The following is a 19,879-nucleotide window of genomic DNA, read 5'->3' on the forward strand; positions in this document are numbered from 1 at the left end:
TAAAATGATTATCTTGCCATTTCAGGAGCAAGGACACAGTTAAACCCCAGCCAGACAGCCACATAATGAAGCAATCAATCAAGTGATTATAAAATTCTTATAACAATAAGATGAAAAATCCTCACTTCCTATACACAGTCACCTGCAATTCTTCCATTAGCCCAGAAGAAAAGGCCCAATTTCTATAAATAAGAGATAAATAATTACCAAGCCGTTTTCCATTTAAAATCTAGATATTCACCAACACAAAAGACAGCCAACCAGCCAATTGGAGGAAATAGTCAGGCATCTCCAGACACTATGAAGTACTTTAAGATCATAATTATATATTTCTCTTTACCAAGTAGAAGACACTAAGGAATTGATGTAGGCTTCTTTTTTAGTGAACTGTCCCAGAGAAGCACAGGCTAGATTTTCTATTCACAAAATCAAAAATATTACAAAGAACCAAATTCTCAAACTAAAGCATAATGCAATTCTTACTGTAGTAAGGCAAAAAAAGATAGAAATCCAAACTAAAGAATTATACTTACAACAATTCCTTTACCTTTTCCAAACACACGGTGGATTAAAGACTTAATTGAGAAGCACACTGCCTAAAGCCATAGTTTCAAAATACACAGTGTTTCTCAACAGTCTCTATTGAATTAAAGGAAACCTAAATCAAACCCCAACAAAGAATACTTTCCCCTAGCCTTCACCTCTCCCAGGCTCCTTGCTGCCACCACTCTGCAGTCCCAAAGGAGATAGCTTTAAGTCTGGTAATGGATGATAATCATAACATTTCCTCTCCATTACCATGGCAGAAAAATAGCTTTATAAATCTATTTATGCAAAAAAGAAACACAACTGTGTATTTGAAATGATAATAACTGATCCATTATCAGAGACATTTTTAAGAAAAATGTCTTTGAGGTTGTGCCTGTTTCCTGGGTTACCATGAGAAAGAACAGACAGAGCCTGAGTGATACACTCTGACATCCCACAGATATGAAGAGTCAAAGGAAGGCCTCTGAAGCTCTGGGTGGATCTTCAATGGAAGGTTAATAGTAAGAAGGGGGAAGCCTTAAAAGAATGGACAGGCAGGCCACTAGTGAAGGAAGGGCCACTGCAAAGGTTACAGAGATCTACCTAAAGACTGAAGTGCATCTTTAAGAGAGGGCAAAGGAACTCTAAAAAAAAAATGGGGATCAGTCTACTAGAGCTCCCTACTTATTTTGCAGGCATGTTACCATCTTTGCCATGCTAGTCCAACAGTTATTTCAGTAATGAACCATGAAAGGATACACACATAATTACTGACAACAGGTTGTAACCACTTATTTACTAAAATAAGTCACATCAAAATCATCTCTTAACTTCCTAGTCTAGAACTTAATTCAGGACCACCGTCTAGATACAGTGTTAAACATCTGAATATAGCATGAAAAACTCAACTGTGTGTATCAAAGTCTGCCATCACACGGGCCAGATTTCCTGTGATGAATTGAATTGTTTGCTCTTCTCCTTATCTTAAAACCTAAGAGTAAAAACAGTTAGATATATTAAGTCCACAAACAGAGATAATGATTTAAATTAAGAAATGAAATGCACTATATATTTTGCTGAAAAGTGGTGTGGGCATAGGGAAAGCATGAAAGCCATGTAAAAAATGTAAGAAATTTAAAATTAATTACCTTAGAATCAAAGGAACATTTTCCCTCAACTGTTTATAAGAACAAACAAATGTGTTTTCTGATCACAAGAAAATGCACCTGAGCATGTACGTGTTCATTAGCGCACTAACAAACCTCAAGAAGAAAGTTAATAGCCAAAGCAGGGAAATCGGGATTTGTTAGAGAATTAACGTGTGCTAGAAGGTGGACTTCGAAGGCCTCTCATTGGGGCTGAAGTATGTCACCCCTGAACACCAGGCTCCCGGGCTACAAAATGAAGGTTGCCTTCGAAGGCTCCTGTGTCGGGGTTTGGAGGAGGGCTTCGTGTGCTGCTATCGTCACGCTGACAGGTCGTCTGTTCTGGCAGTCAATATTTCATGGGCGCCGGCGCGGCACTCAGGCAGTGCATTAACCAAGAGACACTCTGGCCCATTTCGATTTCTGGTCCTCCACGTCTGACGATGTCTTTTGTGCCGCTTTTCTCTGAGAAGCACACTAAGAAGGCGGCGGTTAATAACAATAAATCATATTTTAGCGTCTCTTCAAGGAAAGATTGGCTCGCTTTGCTTTGCCGGGGAAGCTGGACTGCGGTGTGGCAGGTGGGTGCAGAAAGGACGAGGAGCATGTGGGGAGGAGGAGGAAACAGCTCTCAGAGTCTTCCCTTCCCTGGGCTGAGCTGAGGAGGCAGCTGGCACTGCCTTTTGTACTCAACATCAAACGTGACACTGGTCACTTTCCATCTATTTTTATCCAATGAAAAAACGGAAATTGGGCTTTGCATTGGTGTTCCTTTCCTTCTCGGTTGTTTCTGTGTGGGTCGCCTGCATCTGGTTTCTGGTAACAGCCTGGCTTCTCCTTTAGAACCAGCACACGGCTGGACCACCATGGCCCGCATGGAGGAATTAAGGGCTGGAAGTCCTTCCCATTAAATCTGGTGCCTCCCCTCTGGGAGAGCTTCTAATTTATCCGGTACATATCTTATTTATACACAATTGTTGGCATGCTGCTTCTTCCACTGGAATTTGAGCTTCTTGAGGGCTAGAATTGTTTTTGTCTTTGCATCTCTTCTTAGCACAGGGCCTGGCACAAAATAGGAGCTTAAATAAATGTTTGTTGACATAAAGAGATATTTAATAGATGGGGAAACTGAGGCCCAGAGTAGGTAAATAGTGGGGCCAGGATTCAATCCCAAGCCCAAATTCAGTGCTCCTTCTACTATACCCCGTGGCACCAGTAGGCTGAGGATTAGACATTCCCATGAGTCTACCCTGCCTTTCTCCATTTTCTGTTCTAGGTAAAAGCTTGGTAGCAAGAGAAGGAAGGACCTTGATATCATCTTGAATGGTAACAAGGAAGAAGAGCTGCCAATTATTTTCATGAACTGCTGAAGTCCTGTGTACTTGCTTGAACTGATTTGCCTCCCCCTCTCTTTCTGCCCATCTGTAAGGCTCCAGGACTTTCTTTCTTCTAGCGTGAGGTTGTTAGTTCCCAGGAAGTTGCAGTTCAGTTTCTCTTATTTCCTCTGGAGTTGTTTTCAGTCATTGCATTGATAAGGGTTCTTCAGCCTTTCGAAGCTGCTTTTCATTCTGGTGTTGCAGTCCCTGTATAAGTTGTCCCAGCTTGCTTACTTCACTCCGTATCAGCTCAGACAAGTCTTCCCAGGTTTCTCTGTATCCATGCCTTTTGTAATTTCTTACAGAAAAATATTATTCCATTACATCATGATATCAAAGTTTATTCAGTCATTCCTCAGTTGATGGGCACACTCTTATTTTTCAGTTCTTTGATACAACAAAAAGTGCTGCCACAAATATGTCTTTTATCTCTTGAGGTTAAGCCTGGTAATAGCACCACTGCATCCAAGTCTAAAAACAGTATCCTAATACAGGTCCTCCTCATTTCTATCTAGATTATTATGATAGTTTGCCAACTGGACTCCTTGACCACCATAGGTTCTTTCCTATTTATACACAAAACATTTCTTACCAAGTTTACAAAAATAATTTCCCCAAGGTCAAATAGTCAACTACTCAAAAATACTATTATTTACAATAAAGAAAATTTCTTAGTTTAGCATTCGAAGCTTTCTACAACCTGGTTCCAATCTACCTCTCCAGACATTTCATAACATCCTCCTTCATATAGTGTACATTATGCTTTCCTATTCATCTCTAGGTGTCAGAATCTATTTTTCCTTCAAGGCTCAGTATCAGTCTGAAATGAAGGCCTTTCCCACTGATGAATGTATTCTCCCTCCTGGATCTCATTTGCCCCTAAAACACCTATCTTGTATCAGACTCTACTATACCCATGGTGTATCTATCCTTACTCCCAGGAAGGCCTTCCTTTTAAGAGGAAGGACTGTTATTTCTAGTATCCCCTATGCCTAGTCTGGTTTGATTGCTCAATGAATATCCTGGAAAAACAATACAATGCATTTCTAAATAGTTTTATCTATCTTCTACTTCTTTCAAAGGCAAGGAGAGGAGAGGTGATTGCATTACGGACTTATATTACATAAAACTTATCTCTGTTGCTCTATATGTGTCAGTAAGAAAAGAATGTTCAAAGCTATCAGATGTATGTTCATAGAAATGAATAGACATAAAACATTTATTTAGCTAGCTGGGTATGCATATAAAAATAAGAGGAGGAGAAAGATCCCCGTGTTCTCAACCTAATTCTAAAAAGCACTAAGTCCTTTCTTAATGAATGTCATGAGAGCCAGTTTACTGAAGGGGCAGTTGGAGAGTAGTGGGTCACCTCAGGGACCAAGGGAAATATAGACCATGAAGTAAAATACGGAGTGAGGCAGTGAAAAGCTAAGCTGTAAAAAGCCAGCCCAATGAGAAGCTACTGGAGGAGAGAAAAGATAAATGGGCACAAGTTTGGACTTCTTCCAAAAACCTTCCTCCAGATTAGGCCAAGTTCAGCAACTGTTTCTGCTGAGCTCTCTACAGGCATCTACTAATGCAGATCAAAGAGTCATAAAGTGAGAAGGGGGCAGGGGACAGCAGGAAAATAAGCTAAAAACAAGCTTGTCAGACAAGAACCTTCCTGCTACCAAGCTTGGCAGGTATTGTTCCTCCTGTTGGCATGGAGAACTGGCATCAAGAACCATAGAGAATTAAGGATCTTAGTCTCAGCAGGTATGGAGGACAAGGGATCAGAGAAAGCTGATGAGACAGCATTCAATTTGTGTTTTTTTCTAGAGTCCAGATAAAACTGTATGTACCAGAATATAGAAACTCATCTCTATTCTTTAAGAAGAGGGTTATGTTCCTTAAAAGAATGACAGAAATGCTTCAAGGGAAACAAAAGACAGGAAGGGCCAAGGCCAGGTGGTCAAAGATTACCTGCTGGGGATGAAGACAAGGCCAGTGCTAACCTTTACAAGAACAATGCACAGTTAGCCTCCCTTTCTTGATCCTAGATATGAAAGGCATGTGAAGAGGACTGAAAACATATAACAATACACTGAACTACATAACTGATAAAAACAAGATTTTCTTCATTGAACATGTACTTCCTCTTTAGAAAAAAAAGAATTAGCATTCACCATGTTGGTGTATTTCCCATTTGTTTACAGATGCTTTTGATAAATATAGGGGATATGTAAAAAAGCAAAAATTGTTCCCTGTTCCCAAGGAATTCCCACCCCAATGGGGGGAGACAACAAGAAAACAAGCTTCACACAGGCTAAATTGGAGATGTTCTCAGAAGGAAGGCACCATGAATAAGGAGGCCAGGAAAAGGCTTCTCAAAGAAGGAGGGATTTTAGCTGAGACTTGAAGGATACCAAGAAGGCTAGGAGGTAGCAATAAGAAAGGAAAGCATTCCAGGCATGGGACAGAGTCAGTGAAAATGCATGAAGCTGGGGAAATGGGATGCCTTCAGGGAGGAATGGCAAGGTAGGGTGATTGGATCACAGGTATAAGTACTGGGAAGGTAGGAAGGAGACCAGGTTATAAAGGGATTACAAAACCAAAGAAAGGATTTTATATTTGATTTTGGAGGTGGTGCTATGGTCAGACTTTGCTTTAAGAACATCAATTTGACTCATGAGTAAAAGTTTGGAGTGGAAGAGACTTGAAGCAGGGAGACGACCAGCAGGCAGTGGTAGTCTTCCAAACACGAGGTGAGGAGGGCCTGCGCTGGAGAGTATGAAGGTAGAAACAACAGGCCTGGACAAAGGCTTGGATGTATGGGGTGAGAGAAGATGCTGAGAAGATGAAGGCATCCTTCAGAGTAATAGGGAGGCTGGGGAGAAGAGTCAGGACTGAACACGCCGAGTTTAAGAACTCTGCGGGACACCCGGTGTGGAGGTCTCTCTAGGTACAAGTTCAGAGAGAGGCTAGGGCTGAAGGAGCAAAGAGTCATCTGCATGGAGATGATCACTGAAACCGTGGAACTGGTGAGATCACCCAGCGAAACAGTAGTATTCAGCAGCAGTTGTCTACAAGTCCCAACCCACCTGTCGGTTCTTGTAGAGCTAAAAGTGGCTTTTACATTTTAAAATATAATAAAACTTTAGGGGCCAGCTGGGTAGCTCAGTGGATGGAGAGTCAGGCCTAGAGACAGGAGGTCCTAGGTTCAAATCCGGCCTCAGACACTTCCCAGCTGTGTGACCCTGGGCAAGTCACTTGACCCCCATTGCCCACCCTTACCACTCTTCCACCTAGGAGCCAATACACAGAAGTTAAGGGTTTAANGAAGGAGTTTGGGAGAAAGAATACTAGTAGTATTTTTTAGTTTTCATTTTGATAGAGCTTAAGGCTTTGCCAAACACTCTTATCTCTTTGGATCCTCACAATTCTGCTATTATTTATCCCTAGTTAATAGATGAGGAAACTGAGACTTGGCCAGTGTCACATAGCTAGGAAGTGCCTCAAGTGGATATGAACTCAAGTCTTCTTGATTTTAAGTCCAGCTCTCTTACCCTCGTGGCAAAAGTATTAGCAAAGGCTTCATGAAGAGATGGATCCTAAGCTTACTCTTAAAGCAAGAAGGATTCTTTGAGAGAGAAAGAGGGAATGAATTGCATTTATAGGCATGAGGGCTAATCCTAGGTAATAGAAACTTGAGGTAAAGAGGCCAATGATAATATATAAAAAAAAAAAGTAAAATATAAAATAAATAAAATAAAAATAAAGCTTTGGCAATGATTGGGACAAGAGGTGGTAAAGGACTGAACCATGGAGGTGACTGTGAATGGACAGAAGGGACAAGAATTGAGATATGGAGAATTATTTAAACTTGGCAACTGATTGGATATATGGGGGCAGAACCTCGGGCAAATAGTGAGATATCCCCATTTCAAGGTGAGCAAAATCACTTCTCTTCTAATCAATGAAATTCAGAATCAGTGGCGGCCTATGCCTCTCTCCAGTTACCACCTCACTTCCCTGGACCCCCCTTCATAACACTTTTGGTCCCCAGTCAAACAAATTATGTGCATTTCAATGCAATGCAAACAATTCCTTTGATTTCATCATCCCCCATAGCTATCTGGTCTCCAAGCCCCAAAGCTCTAAAACTCCTCTAAAAGCACAACCCCTTTCCTCCAAGGCTCCCATTTTATACCTGTTTCTAATCTTCTGGAGGGCCTCCAGTTCTCTTTTGGGTCTCTCCCAGTTATCTTCCCTGTTCTCTACTCCTGACCCTACACAGTCAACCAGTTAAATTAGATATTTTGTGACACTCTTTTCTGTCCTTCTTCCCATCTCTTATCTGTATCTGCCTTCTCCACTTCTAAGTCTAATTCTGCTAACTCTTAAGACCTCGGTGAATCCTTCTTCTACATCATAGCTGTCTCTCCAGCCTAAGACATTAAAGTGAACCAAAGGCAGGTCTCACTTTACATAATAAATGTTTCTGGAAAAGTGGAAGGTAAATTATTTTACTTTGTAAACCAAGTACTGCACTATTTGTCAATTAAGAATTTGTATGTATCACAGACTAGTTTATTTGATTTGTAAACCCAGATTTTCATATGTTGGAAATGCCTAAAGTAAGGCACAACTGGATATTTATCTGGGAAAACAAATACACTGTGGAATGTTTTACCTTCTTGAAATACACCAAAATAATTCAGCTAACTCATTACTTTCATAGCTGTGGTCTTAGATAATGAAAACTAATAACATAAGCTGCATAAATACTAGTACTTGGAGAAAAAAGACAACGAATTCTCTTAAACAGCCATGGTGAGAGCAGAGAGAAATAAATGTGCTGAAAAATGATTCAAACATTCCTCTGAGCAGCAACAACAAAAAGATGGGGAATCCATAAGCACTTAAGGAGTTGACAATGGGAAAAGTAAAAAAATGTTCTATTTGATTAAATGATCCAAAGAAAATAAGAACAGAGGAAGAAAAAGTTTGTTGTAATCAACAAACATATAACTAAATAATCAAGGAAAATTAAAATAAATCATTTTTGAAATGGTAAAAGAATTTCTAAAACAAACTACAAATCAATGAAATATTCCACAAATATGTGCATATTCTTGGGGAAAATGGCCTTCCAGGACCCCTGGGTACATACATAGTTCTATTCTGAAGGAGATTAGGATCTTGATTTTGATCACCTGCCTAGGCAATGGCTACAGTATAATTTTGTTTCTTGGTCTAGACTTGTAATTTCATCCTTCTGCAGAACTTGTGGTGTGGAAAGTCCCTCCACAAAAGCAGACTGGCATCTCATTTGTAATTTATATTGTTGAGAGAGTTTTGTGGGGCAAAAGGAGGCTCTGTTACTTGCTCAGGGTCACTGCCATGATATCTCAGTGATAAGATGTGACCTCAGGCCTTCCACTCTGCAAGGTCAGCTAATGGAATGGAAGAAACACATCTTTTTTTTTTTTTTTTTTTTTAAACCCATTCCTTCCATCTTAGAATAAATACCATATATTGGTTCCAAGCCAGAAGAGTGGTAAGGGCTAGACAATGGAAAGGAAAAGAGGAAGGGGGANTGTATAAGAGACAGGAGAGAGAGAGAGAGAGAGAGAGAGAGAGAGAGAGAGAGAGAGAGAGAAAAGAAGGAAGGAAGGAAGGAAGGAAGGAAGGAAGGAAGGAAGGAAGGAAGGAAGGAAGAAAATGGAAGGAAATGGATGAGTGACTTTCTTATAAACATGCCCAGAGTCACTGGCATCACCAGATCTAGGACCTGGGCTCCCTAACTCCAAGTCCAGTACTCTACTATAAAATTCTTCCTTTTCTTGGGAATACAAATTAAACATTAACAATTAAATTAATTGCTTACCTAGAATAGGTACCATTTCCTTTTCTATTTGAGATTATCGTTTAGTCCTTTCAATCATGCCCAACTCTGTGACCTCAATTAAAGTTTTCTTTGCTAAGATACTGACATGGTTTTCCATTTCCTTCTCCAGTTCATTTTATAGATGAGGAAACTGAGGCAAACTGGGTGAAGTGGCTTGCCCAGGGCCACACCACTAGTAGGCACCTGAGATCACATTCAACTCAGGTCTTCCTGCCTCTAGGACCAGCACTCTATCAACTGTGTTACCTAGCTGCCAAAGGCCTTATTCTACATCACATAAACTACTTTGTAATTAGTAAAATAAAAACATTGACTATAAAGTCATACAAATAACAGTATGCATATAAGGTCTTGCTGGACTACCTCTTTTAATTCTTAAACAAATGTCCAAAAATAAAGTATTTGTAATTTATTTTACAATTAAAAATTTTAAAACATTACATTTAGATTTTTATGATCATAGGTAGAATAGAATCTTTTAATTGTAATTAAAGAATGTAAATTTTAATTTGGAGCTTTTTGAAAAAATTATTGAAGTTTTGATAAGCACTAAATGAATAAATTTATTAGAATATTATATTGAATCACTCTGGTGCTCACAACTCTCTCTCTCTCTCTCTCTCTCTCTCTCTCTCTCTCTCTCTCCTTTCTTTCTTTTAAAAGGATCCATAGAACAAAATGTTAGCAACCATTTGTAAAAGTGAAATTTGGGAAATGTATCAAACTACATTTCCCGTGGTCCAACGGGTTTCCGTTTCCGGTTTTTGGGCTTGGGAAGGGTTTAAATCTCCTGGGTTAGGAGGGAGTGGCCTCTTTTGCGAGTAGGCGCTTCCAGGAAACAGGAGAGAGTAATGGAGGTGGCGGCAGTTTTGAATGCTTACAAGTGCGTGGTCTAATGATTTTATCTATCAGCATGGCTTTAATTAAAATACTAATTTATATATTTATACAAGCCTTTATCATTTTTCATATTTATCACATTGGCATAAATAATGAAGAGTAAGGACTTCTTACTGGCTCACTATCTATCAGGGTTCATCAACCTATTCCTGACTCATACATTTCTCCTTCCATAGTACAGGCTATAATATCTCAGTACTCCTGGATGGAGAAAGGATAGGGTCCCCTATAGGATGGAGGGTCCATGGCCACCATCTACCACTAGATAATCTTATCTGGAGGACTTAGTCTAATAAAGTAACAATTTACAGCACCGTTTCTATAGTAAAATGAATTTTAAGTGTAAAAAATTTGACAAAAATATATTTATAATTTTGAAAATCTTGCTTACATTGAGAGCTCTCTGTATTGCATTAATGCATTTCATAAGGGTAGGGAAAAATTACAGAAATGCTAGCAGTAACTAGGTTGTTCAGAATCAACATATATTAATACTTCCAGTGATTCATGATGCCATTATTGTGGGTTACTCCTTCCACTGACAAAGGTTACAGTCTCTTGAGAGCTGCCTAGATCATCTTCATAGCTTGTTGAGGTCCAAAATATTTATTCCCTTATAACCCATTTTCAGATATGAAAGTCTCTTGAATCTAGTGAAGCTATTCTTTAGATAACAAACACAGTCACAAATCACTGCCAAGCTTTAACGTGAAGCTTAGGCAGCTTAGTCCATCTTGCCAGAGCCTGTGCTCTACCAGCATCAGTTTCAAGACTGACCCCCAAGTCACTATGGTGCCATGTGAGACAGCAGGGGAGAGTTCAGGTGATGGGATCAGCCCAGGCAGGAAGGCAGCATTTTGAAGGATGTATGACAGGTGGACTCTGAATACTGTGATCACATGTCCTCAGTAGGAAAGACACCCTGGAGGACAAAAAGGATGAGAAAAGAAGGGAGGCTATTCAAGAAGCAAGATGCTAGCTATACATACTGCTTTGGTAACCACAAAATAGTGAGAGGAGCAGAAAAATCACCTCCAGTGCAATTAGGAAATCCTCTGTGCAGGTTGTCCATAGAGGCAAGGAGAAACTGCTGTCATGTGCCCTGGTGGAAGGAATGCCACCATGAGATGAAGTGTAAGCAGCTTTGATCAAGAGGCTTGGCAGGAAGCAGTATGGACCATTTGGCTCATATGGCTCCAGTACTGACAAACAGGGGGATACAAAGCTACCTCTGATCTTTGACACTGACATCCAAAACCCTGAAATAGGGGTCCAGGGCCACATTCATCTGGAGCCTGGCTTTGGAGAAAGGAATGACCTTGTCACAAGTTTGAATCAACTTTTTCCTAATCTACAGACTCAATTAAGAAGTCATTCTCAGGGGGAAGCTGGGTAGCTCAGTGGATTGAGAGTCAGGCCTAGAGATGGGAGGTCCTAGGTTCAAATCCGGCCTCAGACACTTACCAGCTGTGTGACCCTGGGCAAGTCACTTGACCCCCATTGCCCACCTTTACCACTCTTCCACCTAAGAGCCAATACACAGAAGTTAAGGGTTTAAAAAAAAAATCTAAAAAAAAAAAAAAAAGAAGAAGAAGTCATCCTCATGTTTTGTAAGCATGCTTGAGAAAGCCAATCTTCAGACTCTAAACCTTTTTCTCCAATCACTGTTTTATCCCCTTCTAATAACAGGATGCTGGTGTAAGAGAAAGAGTGAGGGCGGGGGGAGAAGGGGAGAGAGAAAGAGGGAAGAAAGAGAGAAGGGGAGAGAGAGAGACAGACAGACAGACAGAGAGAATATCTGATGGGTTGGCCTCAACAAAGAATTCATTATTAAGAGTCTAGATTAAGTCGAAAGGGGTTCTTCATACCCCCTGAAATAACTTCTTAGTTTGTAGTTAATGTGGTGCTTGAAATCTTCCTCAAATGGGAGAATCAGCCATAACTTGCAGTCTGAATACAGTCTTTGAGACATAAGGAGGGGCAGCTAGGTGACTCGGTGGATGGAGAGCCTGGGTTCAAATCTGTTGTCAGACATTTCCTAGCTGTGTGACCCTTGGGCCCTGACCAAGTTACTTAATACCCATAGCTTAGCCCTTGCTGCTCTTCTGTTTTAGAATTAATATTAAAAAAGGGTTTAAAAAGAGTAATCAGGGTCACCTCCGCACCACCATGAGGCACTGAAGCAGAATTCTGGGGTACCCTATAAAATATGCATTTAAATGAATAATAACTGACATTAAGATTAAAATACATCTGACACATTATGTCTTGGTCTTCACCACAACTCTGTGAGGCTAGTGATATTATTATTTCCCTTTGGTTTCATTGCATGGAGTCATACAGCTAGTGTTGGAGCCAGGATCTGAACCCAGGACTTCCTAGTTACAAGTCCAGCTCTCATTTCACCATTCCATATTGCCCTCAGGTGTGTCTAACAGCCCGTCCCAAATCTAATCGTCAAACCAATGCTGAAGGACTAGCGGCACCTAATTACCAGCACGCACAGAGAGAGTGTGAGCAGACTTCCGAATTGAGGTCATGTTTCATGCTGCAGATGTAACTCAGGGCAGGGCCAACTCTGCAGTGAAAGCCAAAGGAACAAGGAGAAATCCCTGGTGTCGAAGCTGGCTGGGGCCCCGGGGCCTCTGCCTCAAAGACTGCTGTTCTTTGCCTACAGCATCTACGACAAGGCAGTAGGCAAAAGAAAGAAAAAAAAAATAGGGTACTTTAGAGGAAAAACTATTGCATCCTTGGTTTCTGAGCAGGGAGAAGGATGTAACAGGAAGTAAAGATGATATAAAAACAAATTATCGATAAATTATTGTTAAAAAAAATAAGCAAAGGAAGAGCAGTGGCTGAAAGATTGTGGTCAATAGCCTAATTGGTCCCCAACAAGTCCCAAAACGCATTTTGATAAGACTCAAAAGGGAGGTTCATTGGTCTACCCATTCTGCTGTGTACAGATAACCTGAATATAAAACTCTAAAGGGGAGCCTTAATGTAATCCTGAATTGAAATAGCAAACTAGGATTTTATTTGCATCTTTGCCATCCTTTAATGACAAACCCATTTGTTGTGGACAAATTCCCGAGTTCAAGTTAACATTTAAAACCATGCCATTATGCAGGAATGAGAAACAATGAACTGTGGAAAAATCAGGAGACAGGGCCATTTATCAGGACTCATTTATTAGTAAAGCATGGCCTACCAGTCACAGCCCTATGAGATAAATAGCGTGGGGATATGGAGGAGGACCGAGGAGGGAGAATTAAATTTTGAAACAGATTTTGTCCTTGAGGAGGACAAGGAGCCGTTTCAGCTTTAAAGCAGCGGGCCTTTCTGGGCAGGGGAGGGAAGTACTCAGAAGATAGGTCTCCTTGGCAGTCTTCTTTGATTAAACCGAAACTTTATGATATGGAGGTGGTTTTTCTGACTGGGAGGAAGATGAAATATTGCGCAACCAAAATATGCCAAATGTTTTGTAAGTTTTTAATTTCTATCAGCCACACAATAAGCAAACACTGAACAGCAAAGGGATGCCATGGAGGACCCCTTCCTGGCATTAAGTTGGAGGGCCCAGGGCCTAGGAAACTCCCTGCTTTCCTGCCCCTTTCCTGACCTCAGGTAATTCAATTTACCACTTAGGGCCCTTAGGTTCCTCATCTGAAAATAGAGGGGGTTGGACTAGAGGGTCTCTAAAGGTTCTTCCAATCAGAACCTGACTCTCTTCCCTCCCACAGTAAATCCTGTGGTACCCAGACTATACTTACTGATATGTTAAGGATCAGTGACTTCATCAGATTGGGTACTCCCTCACCAATGGTGAGCATTAATAACCACTCTGAGTCAATATATGGCTTTTAAGAGCTGCTGTAAGAGGTGGTTCAGGGATTAGAGAACCAGGTCCAGAGACAGAAGGTCCTGGGTTCATATCTGTTTCCAGTTCACAGTCTTAGCTGTATGACCCTGGGCAAGTCACTTAACCTCCACTGCTCAGCCCTTACCATTCTTCTAGCTTAGAACCAATACATATATTTGTTTCTAAGAAGAAAGGTAAGGGATTAAAAAAATAGATAAATAAAATGAGTTGCTACAAACAAAAAGATTCACAATTATGGAATCAAGCTAATAATGAGCTTCTCTGAACTTAGCCAAGCTGATCCTCAGAGAACAGCCCACTGCTAGGTTGATCCCTGAAGATTGCTAAGCCCAGGAGACCTCCCTGAAGAGCCTGGGGTCCTTTCTATACCCTTAGAAGGCATCAGAGAAGGACTAGAGTGAAATCTAACATTTTTGAATGTGTTTTGGAATAGATATGCACATCAGAAGACAGTGGGAAGAAGAGGAAATGAGCCTCGTATATCTCCACCCTAAATCTAATCACCAGATCAGTGATGAGTATTGGTACACTGAGGACTTCAGTCCTCCAGGTCATTCAGAACAGTTAACTCTGCAGCCATAAGACTTTTGGAGTTTTCACTGAGATTAGTTGCAGGCATCCATAGAAACAAGGAAGCATACTTTCTTTACAAAGAGAAGAGAAAGTCTAGTCTTCCTTCCCATAACCTAGTGGACAAAAGCTCTGACTTTGCCTCTGGCCCAGGGCCCTCCTGGCTTAATAAGAAAAACATCTCTTGTGGCCAGACTTTCCTTTTGGTCAAAGGATTGGGGAGAAAAAAAAAAAAAAGCCTTGCACAGCCCACTGTGAAATACACACCACCTTCCTAAGATGCAGCTCAGAGTTCTAATTCCATCATTCCAGGTTTTGATATGTGCCATTAAAAGTATCTCTAAGGAACTCCACACAAGTGATCTATCCTTTATGCTGGCATCCTCATGAGCACACAGAAAACAAACAAACAAAAAATACAGAAACCCAGCAGCCCCTCTGAGCCACCCAAGTCTGTCTCTGTAAAATTCTCCATGAGAAAGTTTAAACACACCAGTACATTCTTCCATGAGAAGATAGAGGATGAGAATGACTTTCAGTTCAGAAAAAAAAAAAATGACATTCTGGAAAGGAGAGGCTCTAATTCTCATTTCTAATTTAGGAAGCCCAAATAAAGCTGCCATCTTGCAGTGAGTAAATTAGATATTTGGTTTTACATTGCTTTTAGCCTATTGTCAATGTCTTTCCCTGCCTTCTAGACATGAAGAAGTAATCCTAATGCCATTAAATGTGACTGACATTTTGATGGTTTTAAAGTAGATTCCCTAAAAGATAATACAGTGTGGATAAAACATATCACAGAGAGCTTTTTCATGGTTAATTTTATTAGACAAACTTTTCTAAATCAAACTTGATACAAACTCATTCTTGAAGACTCAAAGTCTAATTAATAAGGGGAAAAAATGCAACTCCAAAGGGGTCACATCTCAATGGACTCAGTTAGGGGGTAAGACAGAGAAATAGCAACCTAGAACAATGTAAGAAAGGCAAGGCAAGGAAAAAAGAGAGATGTTCGCTTTCATGCCAGGCACAAGGCATACTGCCAGTACTGCATGGAGAATACCTTCATACTAACTTCAATGGTCTTCAAAGTTCTGTGCCCAGAGTGGGAGGATTGCAGGGAGAAGAGACTGTGCTAGGATCACCCAGTGTGCTCAGAGCAAACACAAGGAATGTTCTGGTTCCCTGGAAGGTGCCCTGACCTTGCAGTCAGGAGACCTGGATTCATACTGCGGCTTCATAAGCTCTACAATGAACCAGATGCATGACCTTGGACGACTCCTTCTTTCAGTTTCTCCCGAATCATTCAAATACAAGGAGAGGTCATACATGATGACTCTAAACCCCCTCTGATTCTGATGTTTTAGGAAATCATATCTTAAAACCCAGAGTACTTGGAGGAAAAGAGGAAAAAGAAAATCAAGTGGTAAGCATTGCCTTCCCTTGTCTCAAAGATAATTGGAAGAAACATGGACTCAAAGTCTATACCACCAGGCAAAAGTGCAGAGGGTCAAAAAAGGTAGTTTGCAGACCTGTCACTTTTCTGAACCAACATCAATGAATGTCTTATTAAATCTACCCTTTTGGGATAATAAAGCTAGGACAGAACAAAGGTGTCATGGTTTCAATGTCATCTCTTTTGAAAATAAGCATTCTTGCTTTGCTGTAGAATTTAAATAGCAGCAGGAGGTCATTATTCTTTCTACTCTGTTGACACATTTTAACTCATTTTATGAACCTAGTTTTCCTCCCTATTCTATAACCCGAGAAGAAATATTGATGGAGAGGTATTTCATCTTGCAGAGTTGAGGCTGACAGTCCCTTGGGAAGGCAGGCCAGCTCACGCAGCACTGGAACATCTGTTAAAAGTCCATTTTCTTACCTTTTAATTGCTTTCTGTGACTGGCTGGCACCAGTGCAGTCATCCACTTGGGAACAGTAAGTGGCTTGAAGAGTCACATTGTAGGGTCTGGGGATTAGAAGCCTTTTTTTCCCAGTTTTGAAATGCTTCCACTGGAGGACAGAAGAAGAAAAGTCAATGTGCTTGAAGATTTATTACTTCTAGCACTTGCCTAACTCTATCAGAGCATTAAAAAGAAAGCAAACTAACAAATATTTATAAGATGTTACAATTTTGCATGAATTACAGAGCATCACAAAGATAGAATGTTTTTTGTAAACTAAGGAGTTTCCTCCCACTCCCATTCCCCCAATAACTCCCCACCCACCAACCTGGGTACAGTGTCAGGAGGGCTAGATAATCTGGCAGTCAGGTGGTAATACCTTTTCTAAAAGGCATTATTATCTGAGCTAGGAAGCCAGATTGGATTAAATAATTATTAAAGTCCCTTCTGACTTAGAATTACTATTTCTTACTATTACTTACTACTCACTTACTATTACTTACTATTCACAAGGCCTTTCAAGAAAACCTTTGTCAGAGGTCATCTTTTCCTTGCTATAGCCCCAACTCCCATAGTCTTCTCCAAGACATCAGTTCAGTAGATGAGTCTACACTGTGACATGTGTGCTATTCCTGAGAAATTCTGTTTGGATGGGAGGGAATGTCAGCAAACCTTTGGGAATGGGACAGAGGCCCGACAAGGGTCCCCCAGTTTCTAAGCCAGAGACATTAAACACCACATCACTTCCTGAATGACTGCATCCATTTAGCTGCCATCAAGGCCAGGTCATTCTAACAAGCATCACTTACTCAAGTTGACCTGTCTGGACAAGGAGACATCTGAAGCTCCTATAGAGTCTCAGGTCTTACAGGGGATTAGAATAGTGGAAAGTGGTACTAAACAATCATCTCTGGACTTAAGAGAATGCTTGTTTTACTCCTTGATGGACCTGCACTTGCTGAAATCCGTTAGAGATGAAACACTTCTCTGAAATAACCCCTAAAAAGAAAAAAACCAAGCAGGTGTAAGACTTTGCCCCAGTGTGGCTTTGCAATGCTTCCTGGAATCTCAAAAGAAAATCATTTGGAAGCAAAAAATTAAAACAAAACACTTTTGGAAAATTCAGAGGAATTTACTTGGGTTTTCTTCTTTAGCAAAACCAAACTAGTTATTTGAAAAGTTTCAAAGCAAAGATGGTGCACAGCTAATATTAAATTAAGCAGCATTCTTTTAAAAAGAATAGACTTTTTTTTGTAATGAGTAAAATTTTGAAGGCAAAATTTGCTTAGCCTGTTTAAGGGATGAATTATGGTTTTTAGTGAGCAGATACCCAGACATACTGTATATTGTATATAATGCTGACAAGACTTTTTGTAATGGTGCTGACTTGTTAAATTTCCCCAAACTATTCTTAGGGGCATTTGTAGTAGATACATTTGTTCACAAAGGCATTTTGGTAAATCATTAGCCATTCATTTTGTGGAAGGAGAGTATAAGAGGAAATCATATGGATCAAGAGCTTGCTAGAACCACATTAGATGACAATATATATCATTTCCTCCTTGTATACCAGGCCTATCACTTTTTCATAGGAAATTAGATTAGTCTGACAGGAATTGCTCTTTAAAAATTCAAGCTGCTCATTGTCTTCTATCCCATCTGATTTTTAGGTATTGCAATGAGACTTTTAAAATGATTGATTCTGGTATTTTTCCAAGTGTGAAAACATTCAGTTTCTATTTGAAGAGCTAAAGAATGCCCTTAATAACTTTCAGAATTCTCTGTATGGACACATACAAGCCCTGGGAAAAGGAGAAGAGGATTATTAGAAGAGATGCAAGATACACAATCAGTAGGGCATATCATACCAGCAGAAGGTGACATAGAAAACATAGAATGAGTGATAGCAGGGACAATTGTCCCCTCTGAGAAACCTTCCTATGACTAGTGATTGGGCGTCTTTCCTCCAAAAAGAAATTCAGGTCACATTTCAAACTGATTTCTAAAACCCTGTCTGCCAGGTTAAGATGCCAAGAAGTGTTAGGTCTGACTGGTCTCTGGGGAAGGCAACTTCATTTCCTTTGAGATCCCTAAATTCGACAGTAACCTCAGATCAAGGAATGTTTGCCCAAAGTCACAAGGGTAAGAATGTGGTAACTGCAGGATATGCCATTCCTGAGAAATGGTCATTCATAGACTTCATTTGATGACCTCTGGTGAGGAGAAGCTCACTGACATCTCATTTTTTTGATAGATGGGCTGAATTGTTAGAGATTTTTCATGGAATGGAGACAAAGCCTGCTTCTCTCCAACTTTGACCTACTCATTTCTCTGAGACCAAACAGAACTGGTCCAAATTCTATTATTCCCATCTCCCAGACTCCCACTTAAGTCTTCTCTCTCCAAGTTCACTACCACCAATTATTTTTTTGCCTGATTTTAGTATGGCTCAACATGGAACTGCCTCATCATCCTGATCATCTTCTCCTAGGATACACAGAAGTTTGTTGATATTTAAGCATGACAATTTGTTAGTGTTGTTCATAAACAGAAGAATCCAGAACTAAACCAATTATATGATGGGATCTGCCTGAGGCATAGACCAGAGAGACAATCAGCTCTTTAAACCTGGAACTCTTGTAGTCATGTTGCCTAAGATCGTCTTAGTGTTTAGAGCTGATGGTCACACTGACATGACAGGTCATCAGAGGCCCAGGTCTTTGTTAAATGAACTACTGTGTAGCAGCTTTTTTTTCCTATAAGGTATTTATGTAGTTGATTTGTTTTTAATTTCCTAAGTCAAAATGAGATATGGCATTTTGTTTTTGACAGAAACAAAGGAGTTAAGTAGATAATCACATTCAAAGCTTATAATCCAAACTAGACAGTGATAGCAAGATAGTACAACCAAGCCAAGGACACTTGACAAGATTACTGAGGGCTAAAGGAAACTAGTTCCCTAACAAAATGCCCCAGCTCTATGGGGCACAATTACAGAAGAAACAATTACAAAGTCAAACAAAGAGATCCAATCATAAAGGGATTGCTGTTTACAAGAAACACACTTGAAATAGGAGTGGCAATCATGATTTCAGACACAATTGGGGTAAAAAAAAGACACAACAAAGAGACAAGAAGAAGGTTCCAGAGATAACATATCAATCTCAGTATTTAATATAGATGCATTGAATAGAAAAGTATATGATGACTTACAGGAAAAACGAATTCAAGGAAAACAAACAACAAACTACTGTAATTATGTTTACTGATGCTTCTCTGCTGTCTAAAAACATACATGCTTTCTTCAAGCTTAGAAAACCCTCGTTTGATCTGGCCATCCCTTTTTGTTCTATATCTCTCTTCCCATGCAGGGGTGAAATTCTTTGAGAAAGGCAAAACTTAGACAAATATGGCTCCATTTCCTTTCCCCTTATTCTCATCTAAAACCTCTGGCTTCTAACTTTGTCTTCAACTGAAACTGCTCTTTCCAAAGTTAACAGTGATCTCTGAAAAGTCAGATCTCATGGCCTTTTCTCAGTCCTCATCATTTCTGACTTCTTTGCAGTCTTTGATATTATCAATCACCCTCTTTCCTCTCCTTGTTCGTGATGCTGTGCTCCTGGCTCTTTTCCTATCTGTCTTCTCAGTTCCCTTTACTAGTCCTTCACTTAGGTCATACCTACTAA

The sequence above is a fragment of the Gracilinanus agilis genome, chromosome 2 (genome assembly GCF_016433145.1).
Source record: "Gracilinanus agilis isolate LMUSP501 chromosome 2, AgileGrace, whole genome shotgun sequence".
NCBI lineage: Eukaryota > Metazoa > Chordata > Mammalia > Didelphimorphia > Didelphidae > Gracilinanus > Gracilinanus agilis.